The sequence below is a fragment of the Danio rerio genome, chromosome 23 (genome assembly GCF_052040795.2).
Source record: "Danio rerio strain M-AB ecotype USA chromosome 23, GRCz13ab, whole genome shotgun sequence".
NCBI lineage: Eukaryota > Metazoa > Chordata > Actinopteri > Cypriniformes > Danionidae > Danio > Danio rerio.
Window position 1 is genome coordinate 33,467,501 of NC_141043.1, and position 25,487 is coordinate 33,492,987.

The 25,487-nt window shown below is 38.0% G+C and overlaps 1 protein-coding gene and 1 long non-coding RNA gene across 42 annotated transcripts in view; one reads left to right on the forward strand and one right to left on the reverse strand.

The window, feature by feature from the left end:
• The window catches only part of LOC147838244 (uncharacterized), a 96,562-nt gene extending 92,058 nt beyond the window's left edge, over positions 1-4,504 (forward strand). Inside the window, exon 3 of the long non-coding RNA XR_015523750.1 lies at positions 2,344-4,504. This is a non-coding gene — a long non-coding RNA (uncharacterized LOC147838244). The remainder of the gene's footprint in view (positions 1-2,343) is intronic.
• camta1a (calmodulin binding transcription activator 1a) overlaps positions 1-25,487 on the reverse strand; it is a 641,759-nt gene that overhangs the window by 400,590 nt on the left and 215,682 nt on the right. The gene's annotated exons all lie outside the window — the stretch shown is intronic.

The window sequence follows — 25,487 nt, forward strand, 5'->3', positions numbered from 1 at the left end:
CACCTCATGTCACATATAGATATATGTAAAGCAGAAACCAGATCTCTCTAGGTCTGCAGAGAAGCGACAAAAACGCGAAAATCCTTTGAATACATCATCTGATCTCATATACAGATCATTTACCTGCACTGGGTTTCAGCCATGTATTTCATCATAACCAAAGGACATGGCCATGGCTACATCTGCTCAATGTGCACAGGCAATGTTGCAGAGCCTTATCATATTCCATTTCTTTCATTTTTCTTTCCTTTTGCCAGGCTAAAAAGGATGACAAATAGTCTAAATAAAGCAGATTTGCATTTCCTGAAGGAAACACCAGTGCATGCAAAGCAGCACCAGAAAACTGTGGAAGATTTAGCTAAGCTTTTAGTCTTTAATAAATGGTTATAAGAAAATATATGCAAAGAAGACAAGACTAATCACAACTCATTTTGCAAACAGGCATTAAAAAAAAGATAATTCAGCATGCAAATGATGTCACTGTTTGTTTTCAAGTAATCTCTATATGTAAATGAAGAAATCACACATTAAAAGGATAGTTCAGCCAAAAACTAAGCTTATATAATCATTTACCCATTCAAACTTTTGCTAGATTTTATTTATTCTAAAAAACACAAGACTTTTTTGGACTCATTTTCTTTAAGTCTCAATTCAATCTTCTTTCGAGTTGCCCACAATGTAAAAAGCAAGAAGCTGTTCTCACTAATACAATCAAGTGCAGTTAACTTATTATGAATAAGTTTGTTCACCTTACAATATTTAAATAAGTAAATCCAACTTCATAGCACATTAAGTTGCTAAACTTAATAGATTTAACTAATCTTGACTTACAATAATATGTATTTACAACTTTTACGTGGTCATGTGTCAAAAGCATGTTAATGATAGAGAATGGTGATAAGGCAACTGAGGAAACAGGTGGGAAAATTAAAACTTTAGCATAGCCAGAAATAAGCATAATAAATCTTGAACCGTTATCAATCCAATGATGTTCAAAATGTGTGTGTGTGTATATATTAATACATGTAATAATATTTTTGGTAATATAATACATTATATATAAACTATTTTATTAATAATATTAATAATAAATAAAACAGTATTTATATAATAATAAATATATAAATAATATTCTATGAATATCATTAATTAATTATTATTATTATTATTAATATTACATTAAACCTTGGTTGAAAATTACTTGTTATAAACTGTGGATGCTGTTTAATACAATAAATAGGTTTTTAGGGCAGAAGGGTGGTGCAGTGGGTAGCGCTGTCACATCACAGTAAGAAGGTCGCTGGTTTGAACCCTAGCTGGGCCAGATGGCATTTCTGTGTGTAGCATGTTCTCCCCGTGTTTGTGTGGGTTTCCTCCGGGTGCTCATGCGTTATAGGGGAATTGGGTGAGCTAAATTGTCTGTGTATGTGTGTGAATGTCCTGGGACCTCATGTACGAAGACTTGCGTGGAAATCATACTAAAACATTGCGTACGCACATTTCAGATGAAAAAAACTACTTTGGCAAAACCCAATGAAAAAGCATTGGCAAATGCAAGCAAAAAGAGAAACTTTGAACAGAATGTGAATTGGAGGTGCTCCTTTTGGAGGTAGACCGGAGAAAAACTGTGTTATTTGCAAGTTTGTCCTCCAGAATTAATAACAAAAGAAAAAAATAGAGTGGGAGAGTTTAGCTGATGCGGTTAACACAATTAAATCTCAACATTGCACTGAGTGGATTAAAAAAAGAAATAGTGAGATGTGTTTTAGTGAATACCCCCATATTTTATTTGCACATTTATTCATTTATTGAATGGAAATGTTTCTGATTCACGCATGCAAATTCATCTTCAGATAGTGTCTTTATAGCAATGTGCGTGCAGTAGATAGCTCGGATTACATTGGGAAAACCGGCGATCGCTGTAAATTTTGCTTTAATGTTTGGCTGGTCAACTGCATGGTATGGAAACCTTATATACCTGCTAGATGAACCCGTCTCATACAGCTGCCATTGCATGGCTCAAAGACACTTTGTAGAGTGCAATTTAACACAACTGCCTCTAGGAGTCGCCAATGGAAATAAAACAGACACGCACAAAAAATGTGCGTACGCCAGCCATGAACTTGGCGTTGAGCTGCGTAAATTCTCACGTTCATTTCATTGTTAGTGATTCTGAGCGTGAAACCTGGCGTATGCAAAGTTTTTGTGCGTACGCAGCGTTGATACATGAGGCCCCTAGTCCTCCAGGTTGGGGATTCAGAGTTTGTCGAATGACCCACTTCGTTAAAATTAGATGTTTCAAAATACCAACATGGTGCGGCTGAATATCAACTTTGATATAAGCGACCCTGTGAGTGAGTGAGTGAGTGAGTAAGGTGTTGGTTTTTGTCTTTACTTAAATGGTTAAGTTCAGCTTACTTCATAATTTTAAGGCAATCGTTTTCCTAATATTTTCCTGGTAATGTAAACACTAATAAGAAGTTAACACAACTATTTATTTTGAGTCAACAGTACTGAAGTTTGCTGAATTTTAATTCCTTCTTTTGAAGAAGACGTTAAACCAAGGTCCTGACTTTTTGTAATCATTTAAAATCCCATGGCACTTCTTGTAAAGAGTAGGGGTCAAAACCCTCCATTGGCCCTTACCCATCATGGCCTCCCAATCATCCCAATCCACCGAATTGGCTCTATCAATTGGCTCTATGGGTGGTGGTGTGGAGAGATCCCCCTCATAATTTTGTGAAGCGCTTTGGGTGTATGGCAATACACAATAAATGCGCTATATAAATACATATTACATTACTTTATTAAGAATTTGTAAATACAAACTGTTTTAAGTTTTAAGGCAATCTTATTATTTTAAGGTCAACTTATTATTTTACAGTGCAGGAGAAGAACTTCATACAGGTTTGGAAGAACATGAGTATGAGTTACTGTATTAATAAAGAATTTTTGAGGGGGGTTTGGTGAACTGTCTCTTTCCATCTATTTTTAATGTAAATAAACCAAAAAATACATAGGACACCTGAGACCAAAGTCAATACACAATGTGCATAATGGAGTGTGCACGTTGACCAGTGCAAGTGAAATACTTAGGGTTAGGAGTTTAGATCAAACCCCTAACCAGAATGTTTGAAAAGTATCAATACAGAGCTGCCTAGCAAGCACAATAATAAATAAATCATTGGGTACAAAGATGAATTTAGGAGTAAGCAGCTGCCAAGACGTAATATAATTCATGGCCATGCATCAATGTTACTGGCAACTGCTCCGGCACTATAAGGCAAAACTCACAGTGCCAGGTGCAAGTACATCAATCGCCCTCATCACAGACTAGCACGGAGGAATAAAAGAGAGAGAATTCTCGGTTTATTTACAGCCGGGCTGATTAAAATAACTGAGATTTGTTTTCACAGAGGTAGAGAAAGAGAATACTTTCTAAGCTTGGGTCATAAGCACAAAAATGTTGGGTAAGGTACTGAGAGTAAACCCCTTTCAGTATAAAAGCTGTGGTGGTTATTGGTCCTCAACTAGTGGGTTGCAGGTCTGCTCTGAAAGAGTCACGCTATGTTCACCCAGCAGCAGAATCTGGCTGTCAGTTGCAAATTTTCAGATGTAAAACTCAAGCTTACTCTTTGCAGGGTTGTACCAGCTAACTAAACTGAATTCAAATATTTTTAAAAGGACTAGTTTGCCCAAAAATATTTAATCTCCCTCAAATTATTTTAAATATTTATGAGTTCTTTCTTCTGTTGAACACAAAAGAAGATACTCTGAAGAATGATGGTTGCTGGTACCCACAACTTTCATAGTAGGGACAAAATTACAATGGAAGTCAGTGGGTGCAGAACTAAAATTTTTGGGTGAACTATCCCTTTATCATACATAAACATTAACTGAAAAAAAAATTAAATACACAATAAAGTGAAAAAAAATCATTCAGCTAGTTCGTGTCAGCTTTCTCTCAAATAATTCAACACTAAAATAAAAAACTAAAACAATGTATTAAAATGTATCATTTGAAACATAACAAAAACAGAACAAGAACAAATGGCATATTAATATATAATATTAATCATTATTGAGGGGCTTAATACATATATTGTACTGTTGTAATTTTATTCTAACAACATTTTTCAATATAGACCATTAAAAGCTTTTTTCAGTGTACTGAAAGACCCTTGAAACCAAATATCACGAATGTCCTGTTTTCTTTCTTTTAATCTCCTACCTTAAAGCTGTGGAAGCTGTCTGAGACTAAACTGAATGAAGACTGAATGCTCAGAATCAAAACTAAAGTTGCACTACAATAGTCACTATGGTTACAGGTATTACTAGTAAGTTAAAAGCAGTGACTGAACTCAGTTGAGAAAGAATTCAATTTAATCCTGCCTCCAGTTGTACAGTATGTTCAGTCACACTTTAGGATATTGCACATTCATTCATTCATTCATTCATTCATTCATTCATTCATTCATTTTCTTTTCAGCTTAGTCCCTTCATTAATCTGGGGTCACCACAGCGGAATGAACCACCAACTCATCCAGCACATGCTCTATGCAGTGGATGCCCTTCCAGCTGCAATCTATCTCTGGTAAACATCTATACACCCATTCAAACACATACACTACAGACAATTTAGCCTACCCAATTCACCTATAGCGCATGTCTTTGGACTTGTGTGACCCAGCTGAGGCTCGAACCAGTGACCTTCTTGCTGTGAGGCATTCATACTACCCACTGCACCACCATGACCCCCTAATTCCAACATTTCTGCATGTTTAAAAATAAATTTGACCTCATGTTCCGTCAACCCTATTGACATACTGCCTCCAAAACTTTTTTTCACTCATCAAAAAAAATTAATCAACTTTGATTTTTTCAGTTTTTCAAATCCAAAATGGCATTTTGAGAGGTGTTTTGACAATTCAGAGCAGCCATACTGTACAATCAAAAGGCAAAATCCAAAATGGTGTCAGAGAAACTAATCCTCTCGGTCTTGCAACACAAAGCCCTTTATGATAAGTAAAGTATGCAATATTAAGACACGGCATACAAAAAGTGTGCTTGTGTCTGTTTGCCTGTCTGTCTGTGTCTCCGTACCTTAGAGAAAGTCTCTGTTCAGGATCAATTGGTTCATGGAAATTGGTGCTTGTATTTAGTATGTTGTTCCAGTATAGCTAGCAAAGTATCAAACTAAGACATGCTGACGTAAATTTCACAACTCAAAGACTCAATTTTGTATTGTTTTAAGAATAATTTCGCAACAGATTAAATAATGGCACATTTCCACTGAGTGGTTAGGTACGATACGGTTGGTTTTGCTTTTATGGCCGTTTTCACTGTCAGAAGGTACCAAAAAGCAAACCGTACCGTACCACTTTATGGGTACCTTTTGCAAAGGGTACCTAGCACGAAAAAAGGGTATCAAAAGGCAGAGCAAGACTTGCATCTGAATGTTATTGGTTTACAGAAATATGTCACTAGATCGTACACAAGCCAGGAGAATTAAAACAAAGAAATCGCCATTCTTAAATACACAGCCAAAACATTACATCATAATACTATATACATATAATAATGAGCAATGATCGACCTGAGCTCAAACAAACCTTGTTGTTGTCTTGATGAACAGCCACAAAGCCAAGAAGAACAAATCCTGTCAAAATCTGCCATCTGCCATCTAAAAGTGTGCACGGTTTCACTTTCTCCAAAAAGCTTGCAATCGCATCTTTATTTAAAATAACGAACTTCTTGAGCTGATGAAAATACCCTGTGTTTGATTATTGAAGTGCTTCTGACATCCGATCCTTTCAGAAACAGAGTGAAGCACGAAAGAACTAAGGAAAAGCTGGAAAAAACAAAGGACCAAATGATTCATTCAGCAACCTAAAACATGAACAATCTGCGATGTTTAACTATTATCATCACATTTTGTAGTTTTATGAACTTGTAATGATGGAATTACTTTCTAACAGGAGGTTAGATTTGCTGGTAAAGATTAAAGATACAGATGAGAGGATTGCACTGACTGTGGGTTATATGTTGTGTGTTGTTCGTGTTGTTTTTGAACCCAAATAAGTTGTATGCTGTATGTAGTTTTACTGTAATTGGTAACATATCGGAGACTGTAAGGGTCTGCATGTGTTCATATATGTTGCATTTATAATTATAATTTATAACTGCAGACGTTGCAGTAGGCCATTACATTGATCTGCAGTTGTAATCAAATCATGTCCATAGAAAGGTTAGTAATGAACATTTATACATGAGCATTTATGTGTGTGAAGCATCTGTTTTGTGAGAAGTGCTTCTCTTGTAATACAGAAAGCTGTGCTCTACAACAGCATCTCATGAAAACACTTCAGCTTAAGGAAACGTTGAGAAGTAAAAAAACATATATTAAGTTTGCACAAACTGTTTGTATACACACACACCTTTTGTATGCATTATCTCAATTCAGACTAAATTGAAGAGGGAGGCGTAGAAAGTGTTGGAGTGGCTGTTTTCTTCTTCATGTTTGTTCCATGTCTGCCTTTTCAGCAAACCCAATGTTTTGCTGCTGGCAAACTCTGAGCAGTTGGGAATTACTTATTTAACAGATAGCATTTCTTCTGTTGTCAGCAAAAAAGAAGAAGAAGAAGAAGAAGGGAAAAAAGGTTCTGTCTATAACAGGGAAAACCGATGCAGTGTGAAATCAGAGGTCATTTGGAGACAAACAGCGTTAACAGGAGCGAACAGGGGTTAGGACTTGTCCTCCTCTTCTCCCAACATTAATTAGCATCTAAACGCAACACGACATTACAACCAGCCACTACGCCTTTTATTTGTTTTGCCAGACTTTTTTCAGTAGGCAATAAAAGTGCTCTTCACTCGTTACCAGCAATGGTTTTTGCAGCACTTATTCGTAACTGTTTCACTGAATGTTTCATAGAGGCTTAAAATATCATTGATCTTAATCGTGGTGTGTGTGATGTCTTCCTGATCGCTGTGTTATATCCCCTCCAAGGCCAGTAATAAATGTAGAACCCCAGGCAGAGCGGTAATCCACAGTTTCTGGAGGTGTCGTGTTCTGGCTACGGACAAGAGATAAGCTGCCTACCCCCTTGGGGAGGAAGAGGAAAGAACAAGAAAGCAAAAAAAAAAAAAAAAACACGCCCCCACACTCCTTACGTCTACCTCGCTTTTCCTGAAAAGACAGCGGCCCAAATGTACAGGAGAGATAGTGACATGTCAGGACAGGAGAGGTTGGGGGGGATAATAAATAAGAAAAAACATCTGCATTTTCCTTATCGCGTGGCACTGCTATTTAAATGGCATGCCCATCATTTCCTGGATCACAGTTGTTATTCACGGCTTAGAGCGGTGGAAATTCTTTGAGCCAAGAGGATCACACCTCAGTCGGAAGGACACAGATAAGGACGAGCCTCCGGCACTTAGACACCTCACCACAATGCTTTAACACGGAGTGACATTCTTGTCAGAAGATGGTAGAATGACAACCAAGACAAATCTCGCCTCATTTAATATTCCCCCCGACTGACATTTTTACATCTCAGGGATTCTGACAGGGTTCGTACAAGTTTTAATGGGTTACATTTAAGCACTTTTCCAGGACTTTTAGGACTGATTCCCTCCAACATTGCCATGTTGTTTGAATACTTAGCATTTTGTCTGCTGTATATTTATGGTTCTTCACTTTTGGCCAGCTGTCATTGAGACAGTAACTTAGTTTGTCCATGTAGACAAGACTAGTGCATAAAATGTCTTTGGGCGCCAATCTACTTGGTTAGTGTAGGAAATGCTGACAAGATCCAAAGTAAAACTTTTTGCCACATTTACCAAGGGTGAATAAATGATGATGGATGGACAATATAACTATACTTTCTCTGAGTACATCGTAAGAAAACATTCAAGCTGCTTTAACAAAATGTAATTTAGTAAACAGTTTACTAAAGATTATTTTCATTTACACTCAATTTCTCACTTTAAGGTATAGGGCGCCATGTCTTGTTTTTTTTTTTTTTTTTTTTTGAACAAGATAAAAAGTTCATTGTACTCAAATGGGCTTCACAGTCACCAGATCTCAATGCAATAGAGCACCTTTGGGATGTGGTGGAACAATTCCACCTTTGGGATGTGGTGGATATTCGCATCATGGATGTGCAGCAGATCTGCAGCAACAGCGTGATGCTATCATGTCAATATGGACCAAAATTTCTGAGGAATATTTCCAGCACCTTGTTAAATCTATGACACAAAAGATTAAGGCAATTTTGAAAGCAAAAGAGGGTTCAACCCAGTACTGATAAGGTGTACCTAATAAAATGGCCAGTGAGTGTATGTGTAGAAAAAAAAAATCTTACTCACATTTGCTGCATGGTAAGAGTTAACTTATATCCAGAGGCAGTTGCACTCAAAATACACCATTTTTAGTAAACATTTTTGTGTAAAAAAAAAAAAAAAAAACAACATTCCAAATTCCAGAATATTTCTGACCTTGAAACATACACTTTCAAAACTCACTAAGAACCTTGGATCAATGACATTTTGCACATTCCTCCCCAGATGCACACCTGCGCTAAGCGAGTAATGCGTTATCTTCAAAAATCATTAAAAAGTCAATAATTACATTAAGCTTTTGAAGTGTGTAGGGTTTCAACAGAGAGGCTGTGTGTTCGAAAGAGACCCACTGAGATGCAGGAGACTGTGTGAAGCCAGCGCTCACAACCAGGTGTGGAGCTCACATCTCAGCTGGGAGCGAGCACTGCAGTCCTGCACCCCCTGCCAATGAGCAGCCCTGCCATCAAAACCCCCCAAAGCGCCACACACCCATCCATCGCTCCACTTGTCTAATTAAACATAGTTAACATTCATCCCAAGGTCTTATGCAGATGAGCAGAGAGGGAGATGAGGTACGTGGCGCATTAAGAAAAACAACATGGTGGTGGGTGTCGGGGCAAATTGAGACTCGGCGCGATATCTTCAATTTGACCTCATTCATCAATTAATTAGAGCTATTAGGGGGTGGTGGGCTGGAACAAGCAGAAGTCATTGCTGTGTCACTCCTGGAAGCTGGTAAATGGCTTCTGCCACTCCTCTTGTGCCTCTGAGCTGACATATGTCAGTCAGGCTGTCACTTTCATTGACGTGGACACACAAATAAACACAATGCTTTGACCAAGATGCTCAAAGAATCCTCATCTCTACTGGCTGCCATGCTGGAGAAAGTTCCAGCTCCTCTCGTAGAAGAAAACACACACTCAGGAGGAGTTTTAGTGTGCATGTCTTAAACTCACTATTATACAGCAATGTCCTGGACCACCAAGGTGAAACCTAAATGCCTCAACTCTTGAGACAGAATGACAGATTTGCCGACAGCTCAGGTCTGATTGAACTACTATAGCACTACCATCGTTCATTTATTCACTTATTCATTTTTACATTTTAGACCACTGAACCTATTTGGTCCTAACAGCAAGCCTAAAAATTCCAAACACAAAAGCCAAAGAGCTTGAAGGTGGTACAAGGGGCAACTTTTAGAGTAATGTTCCATGTCAACTCTTGTCAATGTTGCCATTAACGGACAACCAGGTGAGAGACAGGGCGAATATCTAGTGCATTTGACTTCAGACAACAATTATACAGTTCAAGAGTTCACACTTAGCTGATGATTGATAATAAGGCTAGTTTAGCGTGCTGTCCCGGGAGAGAGCCCTGAGGTTATAAGATCCTCGAGCCCTGGGCTCCCTCCCGTTGCAAGGCGAGAGGGGAGTTTAAGCTCAGGTAGATCTCGATGACTCCCCCTCTTGCTTATTGTAGTTAAGTGTCAGATATGGATGTTGAAGGTGTACTTAAGAGTTTAGCTAAAATATTTTGGATTAATTGTTTACAGTGCTTGTTTTTGAACTGTGGGAGGAAACCGGAGGACCCGGAGAAAACCCACGTGACCACGGGGAGAACTAGCAAACTTCCGCACAGAAATGCCGTCTAGTTTGGAAAGGAATTAAACCAGGGGCATTCTTGCTGTGAGGCAACAGCGCTAATCGCTGGCCACCGTGACGCCCGTTTGAAAGGAGGGAGACGAAGATATTGGGATGAGAAAAGTCTGGTTATTTATAGTAAGTTAAGGATCGTCTGATAGGATAATCAGTTATTAGCTAAAGTCGGAACAGCTGTGAACAATCATAAGCACGTGATCCTCTCGAAATTTGTTTATAAATAAACTTCACCAAATCTGTTGCCAATTCATATTATATCCAAACCTTCATTCAATACCCTCCCTCTGATCCACTCCCACTCCCACCTCTGCCACTGAATATTATTCAATCTAATATATAGGGGTGTCAAAATTAATTGTTTCTTTGATGCACTGCGATGCAAAATAATTCGGTATCAGTTCAGTAGTAATTATAACCAGTTATTATGTATTGACGTCATTTATCAGCCTTATATGGCTGTATTTTACTATGGTGAGGGAAAAGACTTTCAATGAGCAACAAGTACATCAGAACCTAGTCAGGAAAAAATAAAAGCTGTAAACTCTCTCTCTCTCTCTCACTCTCTGTGGCCCCTTTGACCAGCTGCCGTATTCGTCAGGAAGCGTTTTATCTCCATTTTATCTCTCGGCTGTTACAACTAACGGTAACTTGTGGATGCAGACACAAGCATGTCTGTACAGCGAGTTTTCTCCACGTATCGCAGTCTATAATGGATCAGCTGATAGCCGCTGCCGTTTAACATCAGTGTCACTGTTTGCTGAACAGTACCAGAGCCGCGCTGACCATTAGAGACAATCATAGCCTTTTTTTTTGAGAGTGTGATTAATCATAGGCATTTAAGAACACGCTCAATTACACCCAGAAAGAAAGCGTGATAATATTTACATTTTTTATTTGCTATAATTGCTCATGTTGTTCTGTGCATGTACTTTAGTTTTGTTTAATACATTGAAAAAGAAATTAAAATTGAAGGTACAGTTCATATTTCTTACTGCTTAAGTTACAGGAAAATTTTTTATTACAAATAATATATAAATATATTTATAAATTATACATTATATTACACAAATTATTGTGTTGCTATGTAAAATATCAAATTGTGTATGGAAAGCATTGCAACGCACCATGATGCACTAAGATATCGAATTAAACCAAATCGATGCCTTGATAATCGTAACCGAACCAAACCAGTAGACCAGTGTAGGTTCACACCTCTACTAATATAACAAATGCATGACAAGGAATCACAAAACAATCACACCAAAGACCTACGCAAAAGTATATAGTGCAAGGATCTAAAGCGCTTACTGCACCATTAGATTGGACAGCTGTGGTTGTTGTAAGTTTTGTGTAAGTAAATTACACAAAAACCCTGTTTTGTGTTGACACATGACATCATAAGCGAATAGTAAGCTGTGGGTTTATGCTACTTTTCCTTCTCCACTGCCACTGAGCAAGCGCCATCCACTGTTGCCAGATGTAGCTGACTTTTTCCAGCTAAAAAGTTTTCCAAAACCTGCCCAAAATATGAATTAATATCGAAATAACTTACTTTACTTAAGTTACTTTAACTGTTATATATTTTTAAACCATACAGCAACCAACACTAGCAGTCACAGAATCACAACATAACCGGATCACATCGAAACACTGGCGCCCTCTCACCCACACACTGCACTTATTGTGTGGATTATACTATATATTAGAGTGGTTTACTTTTGAAATGGGGTATAAAGTCGTCCCAGTTGGCATTTTAAATTCTTTTGAACATAATTAGGTGCTGCTTGTTAATCAGACAATGCTTCTATCTTTGTTTTTGTTGTTAATTGCGGAAAAAATTATTGATAAAAGTGTCATGATAAAATGCTGTGAGTTTAACTGCAGGCACTGTGTGTGCGAAAAGGAGACAGATTTGACTAGGAAATCAGATTGTGATACTTGATACTTTTTAAAGTTTCCTTCACCCCCTCTTGCGGGTAGGCTCAAGCGGTTTGCACTATGCACTGGTCACTACTAACTGAATGGAGTAGGAGCACACAGTAATGTTTTGTTAAATAAGTTCCATTAAAAAAAATTTGTTTTAAAACCACCCCCAAATTTTTTCAACCCGCCCATGCCATTTTTTTACCCGCAAAATCAAATTCAAAACCACCCAATCTGGCAACACTGGCGCTATCTTGTTTGATTTTTTCTGACAGCTCTAAACTGCTCACATGATTTGCTGCTAGAATGATGATTGGAGGATCTCAAAAAAATTCCAGATGACCAATCTAACGGATACAGATATAGTTAAGCTGACCATTCTCAATGGTAAATGTACCTTAGCATTGCTCTAAAAGAATGTCTTGGTCATCTTTCTCATTTCATACTTACATTAAATATCATTTTTAGAACAAGTATTGCATTTTACGTCAAAAGTTTTGTTTTTTAATACATTTCTTAGTCTCCACAACCTGTAAAAACAGCAACACTTTTTTTGAAATATTATTTATGAAATACTTTTTCAGAATAATATTTTTGTAATAACCATGATACCCTACCATTCTAGGTACAAATTAATTTGGTCAAAAGTGAGTAAACTGTTTCAACAGTATATTCAGAAATGCATTAAATATGCTATCAATCATAGTATCCCATTAAATAGGTGTTTCCACAAAATTCTAAGAGGCATGACAGATACTATAAAGCAGTGGTCCCCAACATTTTTTATAACCTCAGACCAGTCAATGCTTGAAAAATCTGTGGCAGTGTATACTTCAATTGCTAGGCTACCATAATTTTTTTCTCAGAATATGACAAGCTGACAAAACATTGCTGCAACTCTGATACAGGTTTTGAGATAATTAGTATATTCCATACAATTTATCAAGCTGATTGGTCAGTTTTTGTCACGTGACTTGCGGTGCGCTCACAGCATTCTGAAAACTTGAGATGTTTTTAACTGGGTTCCAGGTGCACATCGCTCCCAATATGTGTGCTTCCATTGGATATAATGAACTTGCGTATGGAAAAAATGTGATATGTGAATCGCTGCCGTTACTTGTGAACTACAGCAGTTGATTTTCTTCTAGCACAGACTTTCTGGGTTCACCTAATTTGTTGACAAATGGATAGTGGATCCATTTCTTGGCAAAGAAGCATTGCAAAGACGTCAGTTTCTTACTCATTTTGCTATGCTGCAAAAAAATACAAATAAAAAAATCTTAAATAAAGAAGCATTTTCTATACAAACAAAACATTGTATCAGTCTAAGAAATAAAATGCCTAAATCAAGTAAGTTTTCCCCTAAAACAAGCAAAATAATCTGCCAATGGGGTAAGCAAAATATTCTTATGCTAAAATAAAAAACAAGATTATTTAGCTTACCCCATTGGCAGATTATTTTTGCTTGTTTTAAGGGAAAACTCACTTAATATTAGTATATTATTTCTTAAAACAATACTATCTAATATCTTTTGCTTCTTTATGAAATGCTTCTTGGTTTAAGAATTTTTAGATTTTTGGACTAGAAACAAGACAAAAACCCTAAGAAAGACAAGTTTTTTTTTTGCAGAGAAGCTTGTGGGTTAAATTTTGGCACTCAGATGACTGAGATGTAATCGAGTCATTTTTCAAAATTAACGATTTTTTAGATAATAAATAAAACAAAAATAATAAAAGATTTTTTGTGCGGCCCGGTACAAATGGATTCACAGCCCAGTACCGTTCCATGGCCCAGGGGGTTTGGGAACACTGCTATAAAGAACATAATCTTTTTGAGAAGTGCTATGAACACCTTTGAATATAGGGAGGTGTTCCTGGTAATGCCAGACTGGGGTGGGTTTTTGCCAGGGTAGGGTTTTGGGTTGCTGAGTTAGGGGAACTCATGATGAATTCATATTTTCGAGGTGGGCGCAATGGCCAGCCATGCGGAGCAGAATGGTGCTCCCCAGGATCCTGTTTGTAACTGTCTGCACAACAAGGACCCCAGGGAGTAGGCACTTAAATTCACTCACCTTCACCAGATACCACAGATCTGTTTCCAAGCACAGGCAGGTGGAGCATGGCCCAAGCCCCTAATCTCTTGTCTCTCTCTCTCTCTCTCACACACACACACACACACACACACATATGGACACATTCTGTCCCAATGTGGGCTCTATATGTGATCTACACGTCTAAACACCATCTGCCCGAAGACAAAGCTCACACGGCAGGAAAAGAATCTACCTCAAAATGTCCTCATATACCAGAGTACCGTCTTCTTAGCCTTCCTTTCCTACTCTGCTTCGCACTCCCTTTCTCTCTAAGTAACTATGTGAATAGATTGTCGCCCAGGTGGCAGTATTTGGGCAGGAATGGGCCCATAATCCTGGGGTTTTAATGCAGGATTGAGGCAGGGGGTACGTGAAGAGTTGCATCTGTGCCGGAGAGTGACATAAGTGTGCGGTGGAAATGGCCGAGCGAAGCTGAGCTCAGTGGCGTTGTGGAAAACGATGATGAAGTACGACATTAGCGCAGTGATTAACTCCTCTCCTGCTCTTCCTCCTCTCCGTTCGGTCCCATTTCCTCCAGCATGTCAAGCTGTTTTGATCATTCCACGCGAGATTCCCTCGGCTCGTCGTCCATCTGTGTGAGAGAGAGCTAAAGCAGTGTGCGGTCCAATGGAAGGCTCCACAATATGACTCCTTAGGATCCCCCATTACAGCAAGCTATCCACACACACACACACACACACACACACGCTCACACACACAAATGCTTGAAATTTTCATGAGATGGAGCCCCATATGGTGAGTGAAATGGTTTACTTATAACAACAATACTGTTTGTGGAATATTACTACAAAAGGTTGTTACGCAAGGTAAAACAGGTTCACAGGGCTGACTCATGTCTAGCAAGGGAATTTCTGAAGCCCACAATCACCTTCACAAATAAAACACCATCGCATTTATATTGCCATGTTCTATAGAAAAAAATTCACAAGCAAACAAGACAGAAAAAATGGTGAATACGAATTTGAAAGGGAGAACTATCCAACTTCCTTCTAGCTCAATTAATACAATTAATTAACCGCTAAATTGGTCATAGTATGTGTGCATGTGTGTGTTTATGAAAGAGTATATGGTGTTATCCAGCACTGATTTGCATGAGTTGACTCTCTGGTCTAGGTTGCAGCAGGAAAGGTATCCAATGGTAAAACATTTTCCAGTTGAGTAATCGGTGGAACATTCAGCAGTGGGAAACCCCTGATAAAGGGAGTAAGCCAAAAAAAGCTAGCTCTCTGCAACTCTTACATGGTCACCCACTGAAGCTAAGCAGGGCTGAGCTCAGTCAGTAGCTTGATGGGCACATGGGAAAGCTAGGTTGCTGCCGGAAGTGGTGTAGTGAGACCAGTGGGGAGGTGGGGGGGAGGGGGCGCTCAACCTGCAGACGGTGTTGGACCTAATGCCCCAGAATATGTATGGGGACTCTATAATGCTCAGTGAGTACTGTCTTACAGATGAGAAAAGCTAGGTTGTTGCCGGAAGTGGTGTAGTGAGACCAGCAGGAGATGTTCAACCTGTAGTTTGTGTGGGACGTAATGCCCCAGTATAGTGATGGGGACTCTATACTACCCAGTGAGAATCATCTTTCAGGTGAGACATTAAACCGAGGTTCCGACTCTCTGTGGTCATTAAAAATACCAGGATGCCCTTCTAAAAAGAGTAGGGGTTTAATACCAGCACCCTGGCCAAATTTGCATACTGGCCTCTGTCAATCATGGCCTCCAAACCATCCCCATATCATAATTGGCTTCATCACTCCGTCTCCTGTCTACCAATCAGCTGGTGTGTGGTCTGGGGCAATATGGCTGGCGTCGCATCATCCAGGTGGATGAGGAGATTCCCCACTCAAAAAAATGTGTAAAGCACTTTGAGTGTCCAGAAAAGCAATATATAAATGTAAGGAATAATAATAATAATAATAACATTAATAATAATAATAATAACAGTAAATGTTTTATAATTACATGCTGCAACCCTCTAATCAAAAACTCAACCCCAAATAATATTACTTGTTACTTATATAGACAACTATTACAAAGTACAACCAACACATCACATTTCACAGCCCTATCACTGACTGCCATTAATGGCTGAAGTATCAGCAAGGTGCATACTTGTTAATCAGAAGAGCAGGTGGCATGTGGCATTGTATCTAACACTCTGCCACAAAGCAACAGTCTGACCGACTCACACAGCGATGCCTCACGCTGATGCTTGTTGCCACATTACAAACCTCGCAAAAACAACAAAAGCCGAATCAGATGAACTCATGACAGTATCTCAAAGGCAATACTACGGAGAGTTCTAGGTTGCAAACATGTCTAGCTCATGTTCAGGACGTATCCTCCGCTGCCGCCCTGAGCCTACGGGGAGGTGAGAGTCGTGTCGAACACATTTCTCAGAGTGTGCCTTCTCTGGGACCTCTTTGATATGCAGATTCTAGTGCCCCGTGGACGTTTCGTCACCAGCACCCAGCGCTACTCGTTAGCATTCTTCATCATTACGGATAAAATGCAAAACAAGAATAAATGGTCTCTTTCATTCGCAAAGACAGTTGAAAAATTGAATCATTACGAGAATAACTATTGTTTGCCAGGAAAAAAGCTGAAGGACTGGGGGCTGTTATTAAAGGAGAATATGGATGAAGGAAAACTCACAGCAAGAAAGAACTGATTTCATCAACAGTAATTCAGCCTCTCGGTTTAAATCATCCGAGGATGTTTGCTAACACGTATGTGCTGACAGTATTGAGGATGGCAGAAAGCAGAGCACCACGTCAACTCCAAACAGACGGCGTGACAGCAAGTTGGCCTCGCAACAACAACAACAACAACCTTTCCTCAGCCATCACGCTCGCCCAAATACACAAGCGCTGGCTCTCATTCCAGCGGCTAATTCCATTAAAATGGTGTCATTTCGCATTTAAATCATGTCTCATAAGGACAGCAGTTTGACTTTACTCAATCGACCACAAGGACACAATGAAAAAGTCACAGTGTATATCACCTATCCCTCATCACTCTGCTGAGTACAACATTACAGGAGAAGCTCCGGCAAATAATTACAACATTTTCTCTCCCCGATCGCAAGCCAGTGTCTCTCATCTATTATTTAGCTTTTAATTTGGCTATTTGAGTTTTGCTCTCATTTGAGGCCAAGTAAGCCACCTGCTATATGGCTTTTCATCAATTAAAGTAAATCCAACACAAGTCAACAGACACCCCTGCTGAGATTGACCATTAAACGGGTTATTGATATAACACACTCTCCCTGGTCATTATCCCTCTAATTCATGTGTAATTGCGTATGTCAGGGCTTTGAACTTTCCTTCCCATTTGTATTAAGAACAGAGGCCATATGTGCGTGCAAGTGTAAAACACGTCCAACATTACTGTCGCTCGCCTTCGTTCCAGCTCGTAGTATTGATTGTTTTCAAATCTTTGCTCGCGAGATGATTAAAAGTTGCTTTGAGCACATTACAAATGGTCAACGATTCAAGCTTGCGCTTTACCCATTTTCCTTCCCCAAACTTAAAAAGAGCAGCTGGCCAATCTATCAGAGAAATTCTCCAAGGCCATAATAATATGCAATTGGTGCAAAGCTAAAAGAGAAGACTGCTTTTTCACAGGGATCTATTGCTCATTGTATCTCGTGTGTCATGCGAGTCGGCGATCAATGCTCATCAATAGTCTATTAATAGCCCGGTTGCTGTTCGGGTTCAGTCTGCAACACAGACTTCTAGTGAATAGAAGGGAGCTCAATAAAACCTGATATTCTCCTCTGTTAACACAGAAAGCCTCTTAATCATCTCCCTTTCCCATTGACTCAGTTCTTTTTGTAATGGGCCTGCTCAGTGCAACGTTAAGCGATTCTCTGGCGGATAGAGGTGGAAGGATCGCTCTTTTGGGTGGAGTTGAAATGAGATGCTGTAATATTTAACCGTGACACTCTCCATCCGGTGGACTGGCCTAATGTGGTTGCCCCCAGACGCTCTCCAGGCGTCTAACCTTACCATGTACTGAGAGAAGCGAAAACACATCAGATTCAGTCCGTCTGCATTCCAGCTGAGCTGGGATAACTATCTGACGCCTGTGGGATGGTCTCCAGGCGCCTAACCTGACCAAACACTAATGACGACCCATGAAGGACAAATCCAGTGAGCTGATGGTTATCCGGACTAGAGCAGCCCAGTCCTATCATTTCGCTCTGTGTGAGAGATGGCCATCTGGGACACTTACTTTGAGGCAGAAGGTCATTGTGGAGTCCAACAGACAATCCACAGCACCTCATCTTCTGCCTCTGCCACAGCCTGATAGGAGAACAGGGTCTGGTCACGTGATCTCCCCGCGGCCCGTTCAGCAGGGACCCGCCCGCTCCGATAGCACGGGGCCGTCACATTCGTCTCTGTCAGAATGCGGCGTGCCATCCATTCATCAGCTCTGCCAGCCACTGCCACCCCTCCGCCCTGAGACTGTGCACATCCAGGCCTCACTGCATTCCAGTCATATGCTGGAGCTGCTCACTGCAACACTGATGTTTTTATTTATTAGGCCTTTCATTACCCTGGAGGTAAAATTCCAAATGCTTTACCATCGCCCATACAATATATCCGTTTCCCGCTGTGAACAAACAACAACAACAACAAAATCTAGGGCTAAAGTGTAGGTGCAAAGTGTATGGAATTGCATTGGCCTATATTTATTTGTGTATGCATGTTTAGGTGGGTCTAAATGCCAAGCAGCATTACTCTTTCCTGGACCGAAAAATGCCGTCATTACTCATAACCATCACCTAAAGCAAGGCTTTTCAAGAAAAGTAGTACCCTTGAATATGATGGTCCCTTTGCAAAGCACCCCTACTTAAATTATAAAGGCAGCTATATAGTTTTATGCCCAAAGTTAGAGGAGTTATGAGGTATTATAAGAGCCCAAATGCAAAATAAAGTAATTGGGTTTTATATTGTTACCGTAACAGAGCCAAAGTAGTTCTTATTAACCGTCCTCCTTTTTCTTTCCTGAACAAATTTAGCTTTGTTAGGCTTAATAACAGCCCTAATAAATTAACAAATATATATATTCTGTCAACTTATAAAGGGACTCACTATAGTGACCCCCTCAGGTTTTAAAACCACTGGCTTGAAGCCTGGATTCTTTTCAATCTGTACATAAATAAGCAAGTGTAAACTTGACTACCCCACACAGTATCTCAAAAGAATTTTAATGCTTATCATTTCAAACAATGACTGAGAATGCCTTTATCTAGGCATGACCGGCAGATCCAACGCAATCTGGACAATTCCAGCATCTGGAGATGTGGTGTGAACCCCTGGTGTTCAATACCGTCCACAAAAAAAAAAAGAAAAAAAAAAAGTATTATTGATCCCTAGGCCGGCAAATTCAATATGGTCTAAAGAAGTTAAAATTGTGGATCTACAAGCCAAGCAATTCAATAGTGTTCAACTCATGCAGTGGAGAGGATCTGGGCACTGTCTGATTCAATACAACAAACTGAGAAAAGGGGCTAGGAGGGCTGAAGAAACCAACAAATGCAATACTGAGCTGCCTGAGAGGAGATCTGAGAGTCAACAAATTTAATACAACCTCTTTATCCCCCTCAAATGTTCTGGCAACTAGATTTAGTGCGAGGAGGTCCCCCAAGTCCCCTGAGGCGCTCGAGAGAGTATTCTAAATAAACCGGAGACTTTATTGCGTGTCTCCCTCAGATGCTGCGCCAAGTCCTACTTTAATTATGACAAATCCACGCCATGTGCTTCTCATGGCTGCCAGTAATGGGGAAATGCTCAACGTACTAAAAAAGAGCAAAACAACACACCAAACTAGATTTTTGCATTCTTTCAAGAAAAAAAAACAACAACTGGTGTTCGCCTCTTGCAGAACTTGCGAGTGGTGTTTAGTATGTTGCAACGCAAAAAAAAAAAAAAGTTTACTGCTTGTTCAAACTACTTTAAAATGAGTTGAATGAACCCAATTCTTGAGGGTTATTTTGAGACAACTTGTATGTTCAATCCAAGTGTGCTGCACGCCTCCTTTTGAGTGACACTCCTGGCCGTTAGATTACCCCCTGAGGGCTGGCTGCAGTCTTAAACCCCGCCTCCCCTATGGTAACAAACAAGACTTAAAAAAAATAAAAAATAAAAAATTATACTTGCAATAAAATTTCCCAAAAGATGATTTTGGTCAATAGAGGCACTTGCTATCAAGCTGATATAGGTTTAGATGTAAGCGGTTTTATTTTTGTAAACAGTATGTTTTTAGCCAGTAATTTAATGGTATAAAAATGGGGCGTGTCATTGTGATTGACAGTTGTGATTGACAGCTTGGGAGGAGATGGAAGCATCAATGTTCAATTTCTGTGTTATTTTACCATGATAAAATGAGTTGTTCAGTAAACCAGACTTTCTGACCTACAAGATTTAATCGATCACGGGTTATTCCGTTAAATGTGGGCTTTTGTTTGCTGATTGCTGAACGCTATGTAAGGGAAAACAGGTTATTATTATCTATCAGTAATTATTTTTATGGGTCTGTAATAATATTTAGGAAGACAAAACAAATGTTAGCCTCCACATCGATTTCCTGTAATGTTATTTGAACTTGACTTACAGAACATTTTGAATTTCAGCACTTTATCGAGTTGACCTACTGAATTTGCTGTTTCAAAAAAATGAACATTCTATAAAGAGTATATATTATATAACAAATACAACTGCAAATGTTATATTGTATTTATATACATAATTTACTGTTGGCTTTTAATTTGAAAACACCTAATAAACATTCAAATGAATGTAAATTCCTCTTTGCCAGACATAATTAAGGCATCGAATAAACCAAATGAAAACAGAGGCAAAAAAATAATAATAAACAATATGCAAGCGATGTTCAGCAGCTGACAGACATCAGTTTATTGTACAAATTGATAAAGATTATTTACTATAGTGCTAAGATGTGTTAACATTCTGTTCATATTTAGAAATAATGCTGTATCTTTTGCTAACATAAATGCACTATTTCCCTCCATGGCAAATAGCTGTCTATGATACTTTGGGTCCTGTTGATTTTTAATTTAAAATAAAAACTTTTCTAAGAAATATATGTGTTGTTTATGTGTTACTTTTCATAGTTTACAAATGTTATTTCTACCCTTATGACGATAACACATACCAACAACCTGTTTTAAGAAAAAAAAATTTTCTTCATCACCATAGCTTAGTCTAACTTAGGCTAGAGCGTATAATAGATTGTTTATTTTGTAGTCCAACATACAGTCAGAATTACTAGCCAACTTTTGATTTTTTTTTTCTTTTTTAAATATTTCCCAAATGGTGTTTAACAGAGCAAGGAAACTGTCACATTATGTCTGATAATATTTTTCATATGAAGAAAGTATTATTTGTTTTATATCAGCTAGAATAAAAGCAATTTTTAAATTTTTTAACATTTTTAAGGACAAAATTATTGGCCCCTTCAAGCTATATTTTTTTCGATAGTCTACAGAACAAACCATTGTTAAACAACAACATGCCCAATTATTACCCTAACCTGCCTAGTTAATCTAATTAACATAGTTAAGCCTCTAAATGTCACTATAAGCTGTTTAGAAGTGCCTTGAAAAATATCTAACAAAATATTATTTACTGTCATCATGGCAAAGATAAAATAAATTAGTTATTAGAAATGAGTTATTAAAACTATTAAGTTTACAAATGTGTCGAAAAAAATTTCCCCCCAATAAACAGAATTTGGGGAAAAAAAATAAACAGGGGGCTAATAATTCTGACTTCAACTGTATAATGTTTATACTAAATTAATAAAAACAGCCTACATCACACAGTTTTTTTAATTAATCAAGTAAGCGCTTAAATTTATTGAGGGAGCATATGGACGGTCAAATGAGAAGTTCGGTTGGCGTGGTTGATTTGACGTAAAAGCGTTTGGTTAAAAGTTAGATTCTGCCGCTCAACCTCTGGCTCCATCTGGTAGTCTTTCTGTGCATGCTCAGGCACCAATTTCAGAAGTTTTTTGCAAAAGTTTGTGCCCATCATGAGGTGTTTTACATTCAAAGTGTTCAATAGGAAAAGGCGCTGTCACATCATACATATATTTTACAGTCATTGGTTCAATCCACTTAAATTTGAAAAAACAAGTAAGTTAACTTTGGAATTGTGTGGAACCCTGCATTTTTTAATGTAAGTCTTAAAGTCTGTGGAATTCATTCATGTCTGTAGCACAAACCGTATGAGATTTGTCCAATAGGAAACAACTCTGTGAGGCTTTATACAGATTCTAATAATAGCTCATTCATATACAACACAGCTTACAAGAGTATAGGTATAGTGCATCAGGGCCTCTCGTCTTGGGAGGATGATTTTCTCTTATCTTACACAAGACATTCATCACTGTGGCCAAATTACAGCATGAATTAAGAAGCGATACCATAGCCTGGTGTTCAGCAGAAACAAGATGAATGTGATATACGCCACTCATGAGGATAGAATTAATTTTAAGGAATGTGAAAGCGCAGCATCACCGTCGCCAATAACAAAGTAACTCATTTGAATATCCACCGCATTCTCTCAGGACATTAGGATGAGAGAGTTCTTGCGAAAACCGAGGAGCCTCAAATGTGCGTAATAAAGTTTTTTTAATTGCGAGCTTTGTTTCTTAATTTGTGGCCGGTGACATTAAAATTACCCATTAAGTACAAACTGGTGAATGCGTTGTTCTGACAGGGCAGGCAGACTGTGCGTGAGGGAAATTTTTTAACTAAAAGTTATGCTTTGAACATAAAAAAGATGGCTCAAAATGGATGCTGCGGTTGTAATCCTGCACAAAGAGGCGGCTAATAAAAATCAGCTCAAGGCAGATGAAGCACTCGTAATTCAAATGCATTCAAGGCACCCATAAATGAACTCTGCAGAAAAGGCTATTTTTGTCGTTTTTCTCCTTCTTGCATCTCCCCCTTTTTTGCCTCACGGATTCACTGTTAGGTCTATTTGGGAATGCTGTGAGAACAATTGGATAAAAACGACTATGTGAACATCCTGAGAAATGGCATCTGTCACAAATATTTGAAGACTCTGCATGCTGGCACTTGTTAGAAAAACATGTTTATGCTACTCAGTGACCTAAGGCAATGAGTGTATGAAGCTGATAGGCACGACTCTGCAATCAAGCACAAGATGGCACTGATCGATGTCTCAATCTAGTTCAGTTCAATCTATACTCTTAAATACAGAAGCTCTTATAAAACAAACAAACAAAACAAAAAAAAAAGCATTACAAATCCATTTCGGACCAGACTGCTGATTGGTCAATAAAAGCTCCGGCAATACTTAAAAACTCACAATACAATAAAAACCATGAAACAAAACAGCTGTTCAAAGCATCTTAGACAATATTCACTCATCATTTACATGATAATGGCTATGTTTTCTGTTGGGGGAGGGAAAAGGCATTTCATTTACATCCTGAAATTTCACTTGGTGCATCACTATTAAAATATATCTAAAATGCTTTGCTGTTGTTTACATCTCCTAGTGGGGGCAAAATGACATTTCATAAATCTGCATAATAAATGTTGAGGGGGAAAATACAGTATATTTTACTGCCCTTTAAGAAAAGTTAGTCAAATCAGCAATATATTCTCGCAACAATTACATCATAAATTTGTTTAGCTCAAGTAATCTCGAATAGGGCTGCACAATATATCCTTTCCGCATGGATATCGCATTGTGTGAATCATGCAGGGTTGTAGTTGGGATTATAGTTACCCAAACATTACATTTAACAACATAGTGGAGTAATTTCAAATTTTAACCTGAGTGACAGTTTATTATGTGCATATGTTTTTAAGGCCTGACTGTTAAGAATATGAAGCAAACTTGATCAATTTGGGCACGATAAATTAAAGGTTTGTAGTTTAAACATTAATTGAACATTATATAATTATTTACTCAAAACAATACTTTATTATTATTATTATTATTATTATTGTTGTTGTTGTTGTTGTTATTGTTATTATTATAGTTATTATTATTATTAATAATAATATTGTTCATATTATTATGCAGTGGTTAATTATTGTCTGCTTTTGAATGCTGTTTGACTCCAGAGAAAATAATAAATTATTGTTTATTTGCATCTGGTGTCTGTTGTATTTAACTATGCTTGTCTTTTTTTACTATTATTATATTTTATGCAGATACAGTCCGCTACAGAATCATCCCAACCAATCTAAAATTATAAACCCTTTACAAGCCATTCAAATCATCTGGTGAAATTGCATTTATATTACATAAAATAAAAATATTGCAATATCAGTTTTTTTTTCAATATTGTGCAGCCCTAATCTCGAATATACAGATGAAGTCAGATCTATTAGCCCCCCTTTGAATTTTTTTTTTCTTTTTAATTTTTTTGTTCAAATGATGAACAGAGCAAGACATTTTTCATAGTAGTTCTGATAGTGTTTTTTTTTTCTTCTGGAGAAAGTCTTATTTGATTTATTTTGGCTAGAAATAAGAAAAAAATATCTAGTTATTTATTATTTACTGTCATCATGGCAAAGATAAAATACATCAGTTATTAGAAATGAGTTATTAAAACTATTTTGTTTAAAAATGTGTTGAAAAATTGGGGAAGGGAATAAACAGGGGGCTAATCGTTCAAGGTGTTTAATAATTCAGACTTCAACTGTATAATCTAAATTTGAAATTTAAATTTTTCTACTATAAAGATCAAGGTTTTAAGGCCAATTCACACTGCACCATAAGACGCCAAGCAACATATGTTTCTATGTCTTGTCGAATCAGTGAGTTAGATGGCACTGTCTGCCAATTTGTGGAATGCCTATGACTTTACTTAAAGAGATAATTCGCCCAAAACAGCCAATTCTGCCATCCTTAACTCACCCTTCACTTGTTACAAACATGTTTGTCTTTTTTTCTTCTGTTGAACACAAAAGAAATTACTTTGAAGAAAGCTGGAAACCACTGACTTGTTTTTCCTACAATAGAAGTCAGTAGTTTTCTGTTTTCTTTAAAAAGTCTTCCTTAATGTTCAACAGAACTCTTCCAGAGATCTGGAACCACTTGAGGCTGAGTAAATAAAAAGTAAATTCATTTTTGAGTGAACTATCGCTTTAATCTAATCTGGTGATTGTGAGCGCTGTTCAGCATTAGTATATGCATTGTGGATCAATAATATTTTGAATAACACCAATGATTCACTAACATGGAATCTAATTCCATTTCAAACCAGCAAATGGGGAGGAAAGCTGAAGTTTAAATCGATATCCCCAATGACCCTTACAGTACACCTCTAAGCAGATTTTCCAAGCAACCAAATTGCCTTTTGAATTGATTCCATCAGCTCAACAGTAATCAAACTGACTGTATGGCCAGATTTAATAACAATAAAAAAACATGTCAGTCAAG